This window comes from Capsicum annuum, chromosome 8, assembly GCF_002878395.1.
Source record: "Capsicum annuum cultivar UCD-10X-F1 chromosome 8, UCD10Xv1.1, whole genome shotgun sequence".
NCBI classification, from domain to species: Eukaryota; Viridiplantae; Streptophyta; class Magnoliopsida; order Solanales; family Solanaceae; genus Capsicum; species Capsicum annuum.
The window spans coordinates 131,354,223-131,372,850 of record NC_061118.1 but is presented as its reverse complement, the minus strand read 5'-3'; positions in this window follow the sequence as shown (position 1 = coordinate 131,372,850).

Here is an 18,628-nt window from a genome sequence, read left to right as displayed (position 1 = left end):
AGCACAAATGCATCAGTATGAGGGAATGTACTGAGCATACGAGTGAGGTAGGATAAATATAAACAAAGTTTATATGTCTGAACAATGCTAACTGTCTGACTGACATGAATGTAAGAGTACAATTATGTACATATAGTAACTGAAATAGTGGGTGCATTATAGCTAGTCCTGTATACGACTACATGGTTTACTGATGGCTAACATAACTGATACTAAAATTCTAATAACATAGGCAACTGTATCTGAAAATCCTAAATCTGATGGAACTATCTGAGTTTTGTACTATAACTGAGTCTGAGTGTATCTGACAGTCCTGATATACTAAAATTTGAAGACCTATCTGAGTTCTTTTACTGAGACTGATTATGAAACTATGGGATGTAGTTGTTATACCGATATGCCCCAATAACACATATTGCTAAGTTGGGGTCCAATCTCTGCCCTAACTAGAGGGGTGTCAATACCGCGCCACTAGTAAGGACAGTTGTGGTAACCCTTTGGTGGCAGGAATTCAAAAAGAAAACAGTGGGAACCCAAAATTGACAAGTTAAGCCTCCTCATCAACCCTAATATGATAGGCTAAGATGTCTCAACCTATGCAGGCTATGTCGTTATGGAACACAAGGATGACTTCTAAGAATCACACCCTAAACTGATAGGTGAGTCCCCATCCTTGGGTTCACTCGGTGCTAAATTCTACTCCCATATAAAGAGACTAAACATGATTCAACTAACTGTACATGGACAGATTAACTAACTTCCATTGACTGATGGAGTAGTACTATTATCTAAGTGTTAACTAAGATCATGAGATTTCTAAGGTTTTCCTGAGACACATGACTGACTGAGTTCTATAGATTATAGCTTGACTGAGATTATCGTGACAACATGACATGGATCTAGGAACACAACTATTTTTTTGGGTACGAATACCCCCACGACTCGATAGAAGGAAACTAACACGCATGACATGACTTGATCAAAAGATTTGAGTCCACAATTTATAATATCATAAGTAGGGGATATCATCTTTCATATATTTATTCAACATATTAAACATTGTAGGAAATGCATAGATATATTTCGTGTACATATAGTATATCTCCATTATCTTACATGTTTCATACCACCACAAATGCAACAGATGAAAAACATGGGATTTATATTAAAGTATATAGCTAACATGAACTTGTCATTTAGACATCATAGAACCATACAAACATGAATTTCTAGCATCCTAAGCATTTTGTCAAACACCTTGCATGCATTCTTTAAGGCATAGGTGAGTTTCATACTTGCACCATATTAACTCACCTAAAGTTCATGGTTTTCAATTAACAAACATACATATTCCATGAAAACACCTTTAGACATCATATTGAAAATTAAACAACAATCGTCAACATGTACATAGTCATATCACAACAAAACGTTTACAAAATAATATTTAAAACATGGTTCTTGAGCTCTATGAACGGATTGGATCCATAGATAAGCACTACACATACCTTAGAAATGAAACCTTGGTGATTTGCTTGAGAGTTCTTGGATTTGGAAAACATAATTCTCAATTATCTTAGAAAAAGGATTGAATCATGCTTTTGAGAGATGAGTTTGATGGAAACCCTAATCTTGTGGTTGAGAGCGTAAGAGAGGGTTTTTGAGATGCTTAACTAAAAAAAATGGGAAAAATTATTCCTCTTTAGGGTTATAAGTCATGGAAGGTGAAGTAAATAACCAAAATACCCTTATGAAATAAATTCCCAGTTGCTAAAAAATCATAGCTGACGACCTTCGTGATAGGGCGTCACAAATGTGATAAGCTATCACGAATGTCATCACTGAGGAGCTGGTTTCTACCTAAGGCTGACGATCTTCATGATAGGGTGTCACCAATGTGGTAAGCTATAATGAATGTCATCACTTAGGAGCTAGTTTTTGCCTATGGCTGACGACATTCATGATAGGGCATCACAAATGTGGTAAGCTACCACGAATGTCGTCACACTATTTCCATCTTGACATGCTGGAGTAAAATAGGAATAATTCTTTGCTCCGCTATCGTATTTAGATGAAATTGGTATCGTTGGAAATCTAATTCAATTATATAGTTGTTTATAGGTCATGAACTAAAAAATTCCAATTATAATGAGAGATATGCTCATTTTAAGTTGATTATACCAATATCCTTCTCAAGAATTCAATCGGTAAGGAATGTTTTGATTCGTCTGATAGCTTGGAGTTATTTGAAGCCTTAATATACATCTAACCTACTCATAAAACTGTAAAATAACCATGATGTAATATGCATGAGATTGGTACATTGCTCTAATAGTGGTTTGGATTTTTTAGGTATTACATATTTTAAGGACCAAAATTTAATCTCTAAAAGGTATATCTATCACTTAGTTTAGGTTAAAGACACTAAGTATTCGACTCTAACCCTTGATTCAGTTCATGGATCCAATGATTTTCCTAAAGTCTTTCTATATGATTTTCCTAAACTAACTCCCGATAGGGAAATCTTAATGACCTCTTAGACAAGGGGTTTATCAGATCAAGCGTTTATCCATAGGGTGCTCAAGTTTTATTCACGTGCAATAAGTATGGTACCATCAGAATGTGTATAGATTACATACAGTTAAACAAGGTCACCATTAAGAACAAGTATCCTATCCGCTAAAGAGTGCCTATTTTACCAGCTTCAGGTATTCGATGTTTTTCAAAATTTAATATCAAGTCGGGATATCATTAGTTGAAGGTCAAAGAATGTGACATTTTGAAGACTGCTTTTAGAACCTGTTAAGGTCAATTTGAGTTTGTGGTAATGTTTTTTTGAAAAATAAATTCTCTACATGTCTTATACACATATTGAACATGGTTTTCAACCAATTATTTGCAAAATTTAGTAAGTGTGAGATTTTGTTGGACACTGTTACCTTTTTGGGGTATGTGATTTCAGGTGAATGTATTCATGTAGACCCTCAAAAAATAGATACAGTGGACCACTGTCCTAAGACCATTACTCCATCCAACATTAAGAGCTTTCTAGTCTGTAATATCCCGTACTTTTCTTAGCTTAGTTCAGCTCCTAGTTGCGTGCATAAGAGGCTTAAAGCCTGAAAATTTCACCAAGTGTTGGGGACTTAGTCTTATATTTGGCCTCTTAACTTTATAGATTTTTAAATTGGTCCTGCCAACTTCAAGATGTTAGTTTTTGAGTTAATTCATTTTTAGAGGTATAAGAAGCATTTCTCGGGTAAGTTTCAGATTTTTTGGACGAGGATAAAGTCGTGTTTAGATTTTGATTCTATAACCTCACCACGATAGTGGTGCATCGTGGTGGCTATAGTGATGGATCCTTCACTACATTGTGTTGAGCCTTTAATTTGCATTCCAATTATGAATTTAAATGTCTGCGGGGCAATTTTGTCTTTTCCTCTCAATCCAATTCATAAAAACACAAATTAAAGCTTCAGTTAGGGCATTATATGCCTAATTTTACTCAAAAAATAAACCCTAATCATCCCCCAAGTTCATCAATTTCATTCCTTTCTCTTCAAGAAAACCAACAAATCAAGCTCCCTAATCCAATAACTTTCAAGAAAAGCATCAAGATTATGATTCTCTTTCAAGCTTAGGGATTAAGGTATGTGTGATATTCATCCATGCTCCCTTTTCACCCATGAAGTTCAAGAATCCATTTTATATTTTAATTCATGAACTTTATAGTTCTTATGCATTTCGCTCAGCTATTCATGCATGCTTATGCAGTAGTTTCATGCTATTCAGTCAGTTATTTTTTCATGCACAGTTAACCCTTACATTTCAGCTTAACCTTATCTCATATACCAGTACATTCAAAGTACTGACTGCATAGTTTTACTGTATAGTTTTCTTTGTGATATGATGTGTTATATAATAGGTTCAGATTCTCAGTTACCTGACCGTGCTTCGATAAGTTCAGTGTTACAGTAGCACCAATAGTGGTAAGTCAGTATCCTTTGAGGACAAGTTTATCTTTTACTCTATTATTTTAGTATCTCTTTATTATAGTTAGTTGGAATTAGTTGGGGGTTTGTCCCATTAGCTCTACAGTCAGTCAGTTAGAGGCTTTTCAGGCAATAAGATAGTCATTTAGATATTAAACTTTTAGTATTCAGATTGGCATGACTATGATTCTCAGTATATCTTCCATATAGTTGTTTTGTTGCTATTATACTCAATGCTCACAGTAGGTACAAAATCATAGGTTACCTTGTGGTCACTTGTGAATGAAAGCACCGTTGTTGTAACTAAGGGGTAGCCTGAAGTCATGACATAGTCTTAGCTTGATATTACAGGAGTGCTAAGGGCTTTTCCTCAATAGTTTCACCATTAATTAAGTTGAAACAAAAGATGTTGAAGTTCCAATGGTCAGACTGGTCTGAGATTATTTTTCAAGAGTTTATGATTGATTGACTTCAACATCGTTATTAGCTTTGTTGGATGGGTTATATGGATTTATGGTGTTAGTGATGCTTCTATTGTAAGCCTACTGTGTTTTTTAATGCAAAACGGAATTGTGATAGCTTATTCCTCAAAAAAAAAAAAAACTTAAGAAGCATGAGAATAATTATCCAAATCATGATTTGGAATAAATAGTAGTTATGTTTTCCTTGAAAACCCTAAGACATTGTTTATATGGAGTATGGATATTGATGTTTTCATAGGCCATAAAAGTATCTTGTGTGTGTTTTCTAAAAAAAGTTGATTCTTTGTCAAAGAAGGTTGTTAGAGTTGCTAAATTACTATTTCATTAATATGCTCTACCATCTAGGTAAATAAAATATGGTGGCTTATGCTTTGGGTAGATTGTCCATGGTAGTGTAGCCCATGTTACAAAGGAGAAAAAAGAGTTGGCTAAAGAGGTGCATAGATTAGCTTGATTAGGAGTTGATTTTATTGATATAGATGATGGTGGGTTGAGGTGTGAAATGGGTGAAAGTCACCTTTTGTATAAAAGTTGACAGAAAAATAATGTAATGACCCTATACTTAGTAATTTAATAGATCTAGTCCATCGATAAAAAATAGAGGTTTTCTCCCAAGAGGGAGATAGTTCTCTTAGCTATATGGATCATTTATGTTTTCCCAATATTGATAGGTTGAAAGACGGAATGTTAGAAATGCTCACAGCCTAAGTATTAGATTCACCCTAGTGCCACCAAGATGAACCACAATCTGTGGGAAGTCTACTAGTTGAATGGTATGAAGAGAGACATAACAAAGACTGTGGCTAACTTTACAAATTATCAGTTAGTGAAAATTGAGCTTCAAAGACCAAGATGTACAGTTCAGGATATGTCATCTCCACTTGGAAGTGGGAGGATTTTAGTATGGATTTTAATATAGGACTTTCTCACACTACATATTAGTATGAGTTATTTTAGGTCGTCATGGATTGAATGATCAAGTCAGTGTATTTTATGCCAGTTAAAACCTCCGATACAATTGAATATTATGCTGAGTTGTATGTTCATGAGTTGGGAAAAATTTTGGGGATTTCTTTATTTATCATCTCAGATCAAGATACCCAGTTTACTTCTCAGTTTTGCAATTATTTCAGAAAGGCTTTGGTACAAATGTAAAGCTTAGTAGCGCTTTGAACCCTTAGAAAGATGGTGAGGCCAAGCGTACTATCCAAACTCTAGAATATATGTTGAGATTTGTGTGATTGACTTCAAAGGACATTGGGAGGACCAGATGCCTTTCATTAAGTTTTCTTATAATAATAGTTACCACGATAGTATTCAAATAGCTATATTCAAAGATTTCACGGCATTGATATAGATCCCTTATAGGGTGGATTAAGGTTGGTAAATCTTCTTTGATTGATATAGTTCTTATTCTCTAAGCTATGGAGAACATTCAGTTGATTCACGAGATGTTTAAAATTGCTCAAAGCCATCAGAAATTGCATACATATGCTACGATACAAGGAATGAACTAAATACCAAAACTATTAGCTTGGCATGATAACAGTGTGCCATACTAGTTGGCTACCGAGATTAAGGCATGCCACACCACTGGCTTAGCGCAATAAGGGTGTGCTATTCCAGTGGTTATGGAAATGCTAAAATTCTATTTTCCTTAAGTTTTTTCCAAAAAAAATAGTCCTTCACATCAGAATTGATCCTATAACACCAACTAAAAATTTTTCCCACATTATATGGTAGGATTTCATAACTCCTTGTCCTCCCAAACTCTCAAGAACACCAAAATAAAGGGTTTGTATGAAATTTCCATCTTAAGGGCTCCAAACTCAAAGTATCTTTCTAGAAATTGAGAAGTTCTGGTATGTGGGGTGTTAACATGGTTTTCCTTTAGCCGTTGGGCCAAATAACTTTATCATAAATGATTTTATGGATTTATTGAATAGGTCTCGTACCCGCTTTACATGAATTTGAAATTATGATGCTTTATTATGAATTAAACTTCATTTATTACAAGAATTCATTGTTTACTCATTTTTGACTTATATGTCTGATCTTATGAATTGAACTTTAGCATTCTTGACATGAAATACTATAATTGGTAAGTGTAAATGATTTTTGCATGAGTCACTCAGTTTACAAGAAACTAAAATTTACTATTTTAGATTCAATATGAAATTCACATATGTACTTTTAAATATGAAATAGAAATACAAGCATAGTTAGTTGTCAGACTTCTTATAAACCTATATGCTTACTTTATGGTGTATTTCATATATTATGAGAACTAGTATAGTTTTAGGAGTAGTATTTAGCATCTAGGTAATGCAGGTTTAGCTCTTCCAATTTCCGAAATTATGTGCCGGCATAGGTTAAAGAGGGAGACCTTATTTGTTTAGCATTCTCTTATTAGAGGATTTTTTGTTAGTTGAGAATGGCTTTCTTCTCATAAAATAATTCACACCAAGGATGGTTCTTTATCCTAGAAAGGTAGTAAATATCCTCCCAACAACGGTTACAAGTTGGGCTCTATGTTACTCAAATGGGGCATGCCAGTTGATTGAATCTTCCATTGGGATATTGATTTTATAAACTAAGTGTAACGACTCACTAACTTTGCTAGATTTTTCTTTACTGCTTATGGTTTACAATATTTCATATTTAAGTATATCCTTGTACAAGGTGAGCCTATATATACTTAGCGTGTAGGTTTTAAGCTTATGATATAAATCAAATTTACATATTCCATGCACTCCTATATACATAGTATATTTCAGAAGTGTTGACCGCATAGTCTTTATACTCTACATCCTATTACGATGTAGGTTGTCATGTTTTCCCTATACATTATAGTTATCCATGATCAACACTTTCTATGTCTCGTCAGTTGATAAATCCTCAAGTTTCTAGGACCTGGGTTATGTTTGTTTGTAGTACATTAGTTCTAGTTATATTCAAACTTTATATTTTAATTTTGGGCCAACTGGTGTTTGTCCCAGTAACTCTTCAATATGTTTACAGGCTTTTCTAGAATTGGTAGTTATTTTAGAAATTATAATATTTAGTTTATGTTTAGTTCCCATTTCTTTGTTGAGATTGTTTATCCAAATAAATTCATACTTTTAAGTTAAAGCTTCAGCTCATACTGTATGTTTATTAACAGTTAATACAAAGAAGATTCCATTGGATAGCTTTTGGACTACTTGTAGTTCTTAGCACCATGTGACGTCCAGGAGGTATTTTTGGGGTTTTAAAAAAGCATACTATGGATTAGGAAATTTAGTCGAGGGGTTTTAGAATTATAATCTTGTTCCTGTGCCCATGTGTCGGCTTATTTTCATATTGTTGTTGATTTGAGAGAATATAAATGGGGAGATTCCTGAATGGGGATTTTATTTTACATATGTCGGCCTTGTTTGTGCATTAAATGTCATTATTATTATTATGTTTCCCATGTGAGAAATTGAATAGATATTATAGACCTTTCTAAATTTTATTTTCCTTTATAATTATAGTAATCCTAAGAAAGGGGTTTCTGAGATGATATTACAAATATCTACATGACTATTCACTTTAGCGTTGCCGAGGAAGGCTTATATCATGGACAATTATTATATGGAGAAGAGTTAGACATTATTTATAACATTATTGAGTTGATTTATTATCATCATATTGACTTAGTTTTGAACATGTATCCTCGTCTTGTTTATTTAAATTCATGTAAATTATTATCACTGAGAAACACTCTATAAAACCCTTGATCCAGGAATATTAGCCGAAGAGGTGAATGAGAAACTTTAAAAGACACTTTATCCTTGAATATTAGCTAGAGAAGTGAATTACGACAGGAGATTGAGATATGAGAAAGTATACGGGTTTTGAACCTCCTATTGGTGTTATCTTGAAGCCTGAGGCTTAAGATACATTCATAATTGACATATCATCATTTCATTGCATTTTGTTACATCACTGTATCTTTCTTATGTATTGTTGTTCTATACTTTGATTCTTAGCTATATTTTGCATGTAGTTTTTATGTTTTTTTGTTTATATTATAAAATTGTTAGTGGAGATTGTGTGAGCTACCATTTGGAAAGTTTTTATTTGTAGGTGACATTTTAATAATATCCTTTACATGTTTTATTTTCTAATTGGCTCAGTCGCTTTATGATGCCTATAAAGTACAAGTGGACCATACACATTCCTACTACACCCTTTTGGTGCAGATCTTTGTTTGAGTAAGACTCATAATAGGGGACTTCATGTTATCTAGGATTGTATTTGAGGTATGGGTAAACTTGAGTGTTTGGGGAAACTTTCAAACCTCCTCTTAGTTTTATCATGTCTTCACTGACAGATTACTGCATTTTTTTTGGACTTTGTTGTTGATGCTCACTACTTGTGACACTAGTATTTTAGGATATTGTTGTATTTTCATTTATACATTATATTACGATTACTATGACTTGCCTCATCCTAAAAGCCTCATATGCACTTATTTTTCTTCATTTATCATATTTCTTTTCTTTATGGGTTCTTTGACTTACCTATCAATATTGGGTCGAGGTAGGTTCCATCATGACCTCAAATTTAGAGTCATGACAAATTGATATCAGAGTTATGGATTAATCAATCTCATAAATAAAGAGCATAATGTGTAGTAGAGTCTCATAGATCAGTACATAGTCATGTGTATCTATCATCAAGAGTCTATAAGATATCTTCAGGATAACTTCTCAATTAGTATTCGTAAAAAATATTCTAAATTAGTATTAGATTATTTTTTGAATATTTGGTGAGGACTAGATCTTAATATGTAGAAGATGTTGAGCAACACCTGCTGTTGGATTCCTAGTTAGAGGGTGATGCATTGGTTATGTCCGTGGTAGAGAAAGGCAATAGGTATGTGTGTTTCTCTCACTAGGGTAGCCTTTCTCGAGCATAAGAGTTTTATAAAAATGAGGGCAATCTAACAAAGAATATAAGGACAAATCAAGTTATCCAAAGTTCATTTGACACACCAGTGTTATAGGATTTATTAATTCATCTATTTGGTCATTTGTATGGCATCTCCTAGAATGGTATTCCAACAGGGAGTGTGGGGTACTTCTCATACTCAAGGAGGTATCCCACTGACTTGGTAGGATTTTAGTTATGGTTTTCCAACTTTAGGGGTATAGACATCTTATGCAATACCCCTTCGTCTTAACTCACTTACTCCTAGACTCACTATTCTTCTTATTGCTTCTGGTCCTGTGATGACTTCTAATAATTAGAAAAGATTTTCACATTCATTTTCTTGGATTGTCTCAAGTTTGGTAGTATTGTTGGAGATAAAGCCTATGATTTTTTTCTTGACAACCAGGAGAGGTTGCATAACCTCAGATCTATTATGTTCCATTGAGTTGCATATAGTACTTTTCAGTTAACTGACATGACTAGTTTGTGGTAGACTTCTCTTACTGGTTATAGATGACTGGGTTCGCCAACTATGAAATGGAACCTATTTTTTGAGGCTTTTCTAGAGAGGCTCGTACCTTACAATTTAACAGATCAGATGAGATATTAATTTGATCACTTGGACAAGCTTTTATTACTATTGTAGAGTATGAGGTATATTTTCATGCAATATCTAGATATGCCACTACCAATATCTACACAAATTTTGATAGGATCAAGAAGTTGGTCAAGCGGTTGATAGGTTATTAATAGTTTTCTAAAACCTGGAGAGTTATTTCAGTAGCTTCTTTTCAAAGTATTATAGTTCATGCTTAGTTTATTGAGTCAATTAATTAGAGTACTTAGTGTGGTAGCGGCATTAAGGACACTCCTTGACAGAGCGAGTTTAAAAGACATGCATGATGAGGTAGAGGGTTATTTCGATGAGGCACTCATAATTACCATGATTGGGAAGTTTACGATGCTTTATAGGGTTTGAATAGTAAGTCAGTGGTTCCCGTGGTTAAGGCAGCCAGTGGTTAGGACATGCGGGCAAGAGCTTCAATTTTTGTTCTTTCGTATAAGGAAGTCGATATGGTTCTTCTACGTCCCCACAAACAGAGTCAGGTGGTAACTGAATTACTTATGTGAGAAGATTAGACAATATAATGAAGGATTGGCCTCATTGTGTTTTTGGTCTTAACCAACAGAGTTCTAAGCTTCAGCTTTGCCTTTTTCCTATTTTTGTGGTTAGAGTTTGTTTATAAAGTGGCACGGGTGGTACTAAAGGTGCTCAAGGTGGAGATCAAGGAACTCATAGTAGTGGATGTGGGGTATTTCACAATAGTATTGAGCGTGGTCAATACTATTCTATACCTGGGAGATTTGAGATAGAGCTCCATGATGCAATTATCATAGGTATCATCCCAGTTTCATATCATTCTACTTCAATGTTATTTGATTCGGGGTCTACATTCTCCTCAAAAATCTAAAAGTGAGGCTCCTCCTTCATTCCTTTCCCCTTAATGAAAACCTCCATGCACATCAACATAGCCTGTTAATACTGATTCAATATGCCTATTAAAACGCCACCTATGAAAATCTTCTTAGTTCATAGAAAACTCTAACCACCTAATCCAGAATCTCTTAAAATCTCTTCTGTTCTCCTCATTCAAGACCACTCACAGAGCCTAGATACTAATAACATTCCATATAGACTCTACAATGACCAACTTAATTAACAACAAACCATTGTTTACCAACCTAACCTCCACTACCTGTCCCCTAAGCTCTTTATCTACTAAGATAATGTCATGGCCCAAATCGAGGCCTGGTATTGATGGGCATCAAAAGTTCGTCGGGGGCTTGGAAATCACCCCCTTACACCTAACCAACAAAAACAACATCCCCAGTGTCGGATGAATTATATGCATATAACAAGATAACATAAGGATAAGCATAAATATATTTTGACCATGTCTATAATCCGTGAACCAGAAACCATCCAAGTAACCTACGAACAACACCCAAGCCCACAGTAATCCAACAAAACCTTTTAACAAAAGACCAAAACTGAACACCAATAAAGAGTTGGGACATTCCGCTGACTATAGCCAAAACGAGTCTAAACAACCTGAGACATAAGAGACCAAAATATGAAATGTAGACTTCCAATGTATGGAAGCTCACCTTTTCAATGTAAACTAATGAACTTAACCAGAATATGAATCACTATGCAGTGAAAGTAGAAGTATGGCCAATTCCTGCATCGCGTGGGAATACTGCATTCGAAGAAGGTTAGCGGGGTGAATACTAGCATGTAAATCGTTGATGAGGATAACATAATTCCATGATCTACAATTTCAAGCTCATTCAAAATCCAATGCACATAATTAAATGCGTATACAAATATATATATATATATATATATATCACATTTCGGAATAGGAAACAAGGCTTAGCATGCACTTTAAAACTTTAGCCTAGATTTTGCATATCAACCATCACATAATAGTACCGGAGAGCTATATGGGCGTTAACTCTCACCCCCTGGTCGGGCCCAAATGCATGTAACTGCATGAACTGGAGAAAGATCACATATATATGAATGGGGCATGCGAACCCTCCAATCATTTACTAAGGTGACTTAAGCACCTGATCATGAAATATTTTATGGGGGACTCAAACCCTCCAATTATAATAATAACAATAAGGTAGATTCAAACCACTTGGTCAAAAGAAAGGGGACTCAAACCCTCAAGCCATAACGACTGCGGTTCCCAGTATTGGTCACTCGGACCTCCACCTTCATGGTTATGCTACACAACCCTTTTTTAAAGCCCAATATAAAACATTTGTTACACATTCCCATTCATTGAATCATATTTCACATTAAGGCATACATTGTCAGTATCGTCATACCAGCTAAACAAGGTAACGACAACATGACAAAATAATTACATTACTTGGGGGAATTCACAACCCCCTTGTTCAATTATGCAATAATTTTTTAAAACATGAATCCATAAGGTTCAATTCAACAACACAATGCAACAGTTCAAGAATAGTTCAATTCCCATATTTTTTCAAACTAAAAACGAATTCCACAATCAAGTAACCTCAGGTCATAATCAAGGATTACTAAACCCATAGCATAATGGCTTGTGTATCTATAAATCACATCATTCAAGCTTGGTATTCTATCCCCTCTTTATGGATCTCCCACTCAAAAACGAAAAACATCAATTACTATTGCAATGGATTTCACCACATCTCTTTCTTTAAACTATTTCACATAACAAAAGTTTATCTTACTCTTCCATCTTTATCTATACTTTTAGCCTAAGTAGTCACCGCAAATTTAAAAAAAAAAAAAAAGAACATCTACTCCCTCATCAAAAACATTACTATGCTTCTATATCCACTACCATCCTATCATAAGAAGGGTCACTGAGGAACTAGAGTACCAACACCAAGAATGAGGGGGTTACTTCTCAATTATGACTCCTACTTGTTGTACTACTCAAAGTGAGACCAGTGAAATGAGACCCGATACAATAGGCACAAAGTACTTCATAGAAACCACCTAGGTTATAAATGGAAAGTCGTTTTGACACTAGGCACCAAAAGAAACACAACTGCTTATATTGTAGGCAATATAACATAAAGCCGAGATTTATATTTGGGGAACCAGGCGAGAATTTCCGCTTGAAACCACTATTTCGTGGAACTAGGCATAACATGAGATATGAATGTATGGTTCATGAGCGTCGTGACATAGATATTGAATAAATAGAAGCTCAAATTTTGAAGAACCATTATTGTCTTTGGTTAAGGGGCTGGAGTATAGACATACGAGGCATGTAGAATGTAGGACTTAGGCATAAGCACTATTAGAATGTATACGACACTAGTAGAGTACCCTATTAACAAAAATAGTAGGGAATTACTAGAATAAGAGCAAATTCACCTCGACTCTCTCAAGAATAGAACCACCAGGAGAAAATTTAAGATTAGCCCTCGATCTCTATCTTATTACACCAATAAGTAAAATACTCCGCTCTAAGGGGTATCACTATGGATGTGTACTATGGACACTTGGCTCTCTTTTACTTAAAAACCCATCTATCTATATGCTATGTGGGGTTAATCATATTCTTACAAACTCCATGCCCTAATACATCCAATGAATTATGCCCCTAATCTATCAGTTAAAACCTGTACCTTCAGCCTAAATGTCATAATTTTCCCACTCTAGTGTTCTGTAAGTCATCAACCTCATCCTATCCCACTCCCCATCAATCCTACCAATTTGATCCCAAAATTCTTGCATCTGTATCCTCGAGCTAACATACTTCTTTCAACAACATCAATATCTAAGGTTAAAACTTGTTATCTAAAAACCATCATGCATTACTAACAGAGTACCCTGCATAATATATATATAGTGAGAGAAAGAGAAAGAGAAAGAGTCCACCCTATGAGGAGATCACCCTATATTCCTTATTCACCTAGTCATACCCTATAAATATTTAGAGGAAACCATCCTTACTACTCACAAAAGAATGGAAGAACCCCATGGGGAAATGCTAGGGAGGATAAACCTGCATCAAGAAGATCCTTCCACTGCCTTGTAGGTTATTTCAACAAACCCTGAGCCATTCCATACAAAGGGATAAAGATAGGATGAGTGTTCAAAAGGAGATTAATCCCAAAAATCCATTCTCCTATCGGGAAAATCATCAGGGAACACCTCAAAAATTTCATAGACCATAGAGATAGACTACAAAGAAAGAACTTTAGATCAATAATCCTTAACATGCACTAAATGGTATTGACACCATTCTAAAGATCAATTTTTGGGCTCTAAGATGCAAAAGAAACCTTTGCTTAAGCACTTGATAACTACCTTCACATTCAATCACCGGCTTATTTAGGAATTGAAAACTCACCCTAAAGGTCCGACAATGAATGTAACCAATCTAACCCTAAAATAACATCAAAGGCTATCATGTCAAACTCTTTTAGATCCACCATTATATCCCTACCCTAGACCAACATCACATTACCCCTATAGACCCTTCTAGCCAGAATAGTCATCCATTGAGAGGACACAGAAAAAAATTTGAAGTACAATCAAGATTAAAACCAAAATACATGTAAGGGGTCATATAAGAGATATTAGACCCCAGATCAAGAAATCAATACACATCACCAGAAAAGAGTTATAACATACCAATAATGACATCAGGTGATGCCTCAGACTCCTAGTGAGTTGCAAGAGTATAAAGATAATTCTAGCTAGGGTCAATTTCAGAAGTAGAAACTCTTGGTGTACAAACTGAGGAGATAGTAATCAAAATCTTATTGAATATATTAGAAATGCTAATCAAAGGACAATGCTGCTATATATGACCAGGTTAACCACACTTGAAGCATTGATTCTTTCCCTCATGACAAAATCCATGATGCCACTAGCCATAAAATTATAAAAAAGGATAGGGAGGGACAAATTGGGATCCATGAGACTTATATTGGGTATCATATACCCTAGGACTAACACCATTTTAAAAATGATGATTACTAGATGGCTTTTGGAATGGGGCTCTTCACAATGTCTATGAACTGAAATCTCCCCTACTAACTTCCTTAAGTTCATGTCTCCCATGTCTACTACTATTATGATGACTCCCACCCTACTCTAAATATCTAAATTTTTTATTATGCATATCCCCAATCTTAGCCTGATATCCTCTCCTACCAATAAGACAAGACTGGCATGGCAGAGAGACCGTTATCTAGGTCAATAGATGAATAGAACGATGAAACTCATACTTTTCCCTGAGGTGTCCAAAGAGGACTAGGGCGAACCAGTGGAACTACACTAGGATAATCAAAAGCAATGAACCTAGACCGGGTCAATACCCAAGGGGGTAGGATGAGTTCTTTCTAAATTGTCCTTCTATGAGATAGAAGAGTTTCCATAACCATCAAATTTTTTGGGATGCATGATCTGAAAAGCAAACATACAGGAATTAGCGGAGATTTTATGACATTAGACTATATCCCGAAGAATAAACTACAAGAAAGGGAAAAATTCCTAAATGCCTCATAGTCGCTCCCTTATAAGTGTGTCACGCTATATACTCATAAAAGAGACTCTACTTCACATGGCTTTGTTAGATACCCAATGACACCAAACATGGCTCTCTAACTTAGGCCTAGTCATGATAGGTTTCTCATGATCATCGTGAATCAGAGATCACCCCTTACACCTAGCCAATTCACACAACATTCCTAATATTGGATGAATCCCAAACATATAACTAGATAACAAAAGGATAAGCTTAAATATATTTAATCCATGTACATAATCCATCAATCAAAAACCAGCCAAATAACCTACCTACAATATCCAAGCCCATAGTAATCAAACAAAGCCTTTTAAATAAAGGACTAAAGCTGAATAATAATAAAGTATTGGGACATTAGCCCAACTATAGCCAAAAAAAGTCTAAACAATTGAAGACACAAGATACTAAAACATAAAATGTAGACTTTGGATGTATGAAGCTCACCACGTCAATGTCAATACATGAGCTAACCCTAAATCTGAATCACTATGCAAAAGAAGTAGAAGTATGCAAATTCCAAAGTTTCATAGGGATACAACATTCGAAGACAGTTAGTAGGGTGAATGCTATATTGTAACTCAGGGATAAGGATAACATAATTCCATGATCAGTAGTTTCAAACTCATTCAAAATCTAATGCTCATAATTACATAGACACACATGTATATATCAGGTGCCGAGATATGGAACAAGGCTTAAAGTGAACTTTAAAAATTTAGTCTGGATTGTGTAGCTTAACCATTGTACAATAGTACCCATGGGCTATGTGGGCCCGAACTCTCACCTCCTGGGGGGTCCTAATGCATTTATCTGCACGAATTAGATAAAGATCATATATATATAGACATAGGACTCAAACCCTTCACTCATTTACTAAGGTGACTTAAGAACCAAATCATGAAATATGATGTGGGGGACTCGAACCCTCAAATCATAATAATAACAATAAAGGACTCAAACCACCTAGTCATGAGCAAGGGGACTCAAACCCTTAAGCCATAATAACCTCTGTACCAGCTAGCACAATTCCCAAAATCGGTCACTTAGACCTCCACTTTCACGACTCAGCTAAACAATACTTTTTTAAATCCAAATTAAGAATATTTATCACAGAATCCCATTCATTGAACCATATTTTACATTAAGGGATACATTGTTGGTGTTGTTATACCAGCTACACTTGCAAGGTAGCAACAACATACCAAAATAATTACATTACTTGTGGGAACTCACAAGCACCTCAATTCGATTATGTAATAATTTGTGAAAAGTCGTATCAATAAGGTTCAATTAAACATTACAATGCAATTGTTCAAAAATAGTTCAATTCCCATATTTCTCATAAGTAAAAACTAATTTAACATCATGGGGTTGGGGTCATAAGCACTTCAAAAGTCAAAAGTTTTGGAAAATCATAATTCCTTAGTTCTTTCACCATACCTACACACTCACAAGTTCAAAAACTTTCTGAAGAATGATATTCAATAATAAACCATGGGAAAATATTGTTCAACAACAAGCATTCAAAACCCCCAACCTTTGTTCAAACTAACATCAATATCTCATAAAATAATACTTTAAATCACATGTTTTTACAAAATAACAATGAAGGACGAGTAATATACCTGAAATACGTAAGATTATACAGAGAATTTTCCCTTGGAAGCTCTAGTTGACCCGCTTCTTGGAAACCCTAAATATTATTTCTTGAGAGAGTTTCTGAGAGAGGAGAGTGTTTGATTTTATGCGTTATAAATAAAAATAAAGTCTCAATCGGTTTTATAGGTCGAGGTTATGTTTAAGGAATGAGGGAAATGTCAAAAATTACCTTAGTTATAGGACTGAAAAATATCGCCAAGTCGCTACAAGTGATCTTATGACATATAGGGTGCCGTATGACTTGGACCATCTAGTTGTAGCCTAATCAGAACCCCTTTAGGATCTTCACTATAAACCCTATGACTAGCACCCTATATCACTTAATGAGAACTTAATGAGAACTTATCAGGTCAAGTCAATTTCAATAAAGGGACTACACTAGAAAATATATGAAATACCATCCTTAGAACTCATTAAGAGTTTATATGACTCATTAAGTCTAGTCATTATCAAGGATGTGACTTAGGAAAATCCTTCTGGGATTATTATGATTAGATTATATGACCTGTAAAGACGCATTACAATTCGTCAGTTGAGTCACTGCCCTCAACAAATTTCCAAGGACCAAAAACTTGAGGCATTACAGATAACTACCCCATTCCTATACCTTATTGTACAATAGTACCACTTCTTATAACCATCAATATCTTTCACCTTAGACTCTATCCATTTGGTTTTCTAACACAAGCCATAGTGATCCTCCTCTTCCTATGAATCTTCATGAGCTCTATGTACTAACTTAGAGATGTTCATATATTCCAAGACCTAAATATAAATATAGAGGCACTTTTATGACACTTAACCCCACTACCTCTTCACCCACAACCCTAAGCTCGAACCTAATCAAAACTTTAACCCAGATGTCAACATTGCCGTAGAAATTAATCCTAACCCCAAACCTGACTTATGACATAACCTTAGTTTACCATTAACCTCCGAATATACTCCTCAATAAGTGAAGGATAAAGTAATAGAAATAAGTGTAAAGCTATTTAAATAATGTGCTAAGGAAAGCAAACATAAATCTACATGAAAGAACCAAGAATCACCCAAAACTATAATGACAATATTAATGACACTTGAAACAGTGAACACAAAAAGATATACGTGTCTCCACTAACTACTACAATGACACAGAGAAATAGAAATAGTAAGAAGAATAATTAAGTATGAGAGTTAAACAGATAGATATACCATTATAGATGAAATAAGATAAGAATTACCCTACACATAATTTAGTGATGGGAGTCATAGTGTTTGTGTTGTATTTATGGCGACATTACTTATATAGAGTTCATTATGAGGTTTTCTCTAATAATCATAGATTTTAGTTCTTCTTACACAAGTGACTTCTTACAAAGAGACTGCGATGTTTCCTTATGTTACTAAAGGATTATGATCACTCTGTTCTATATCATGTGGG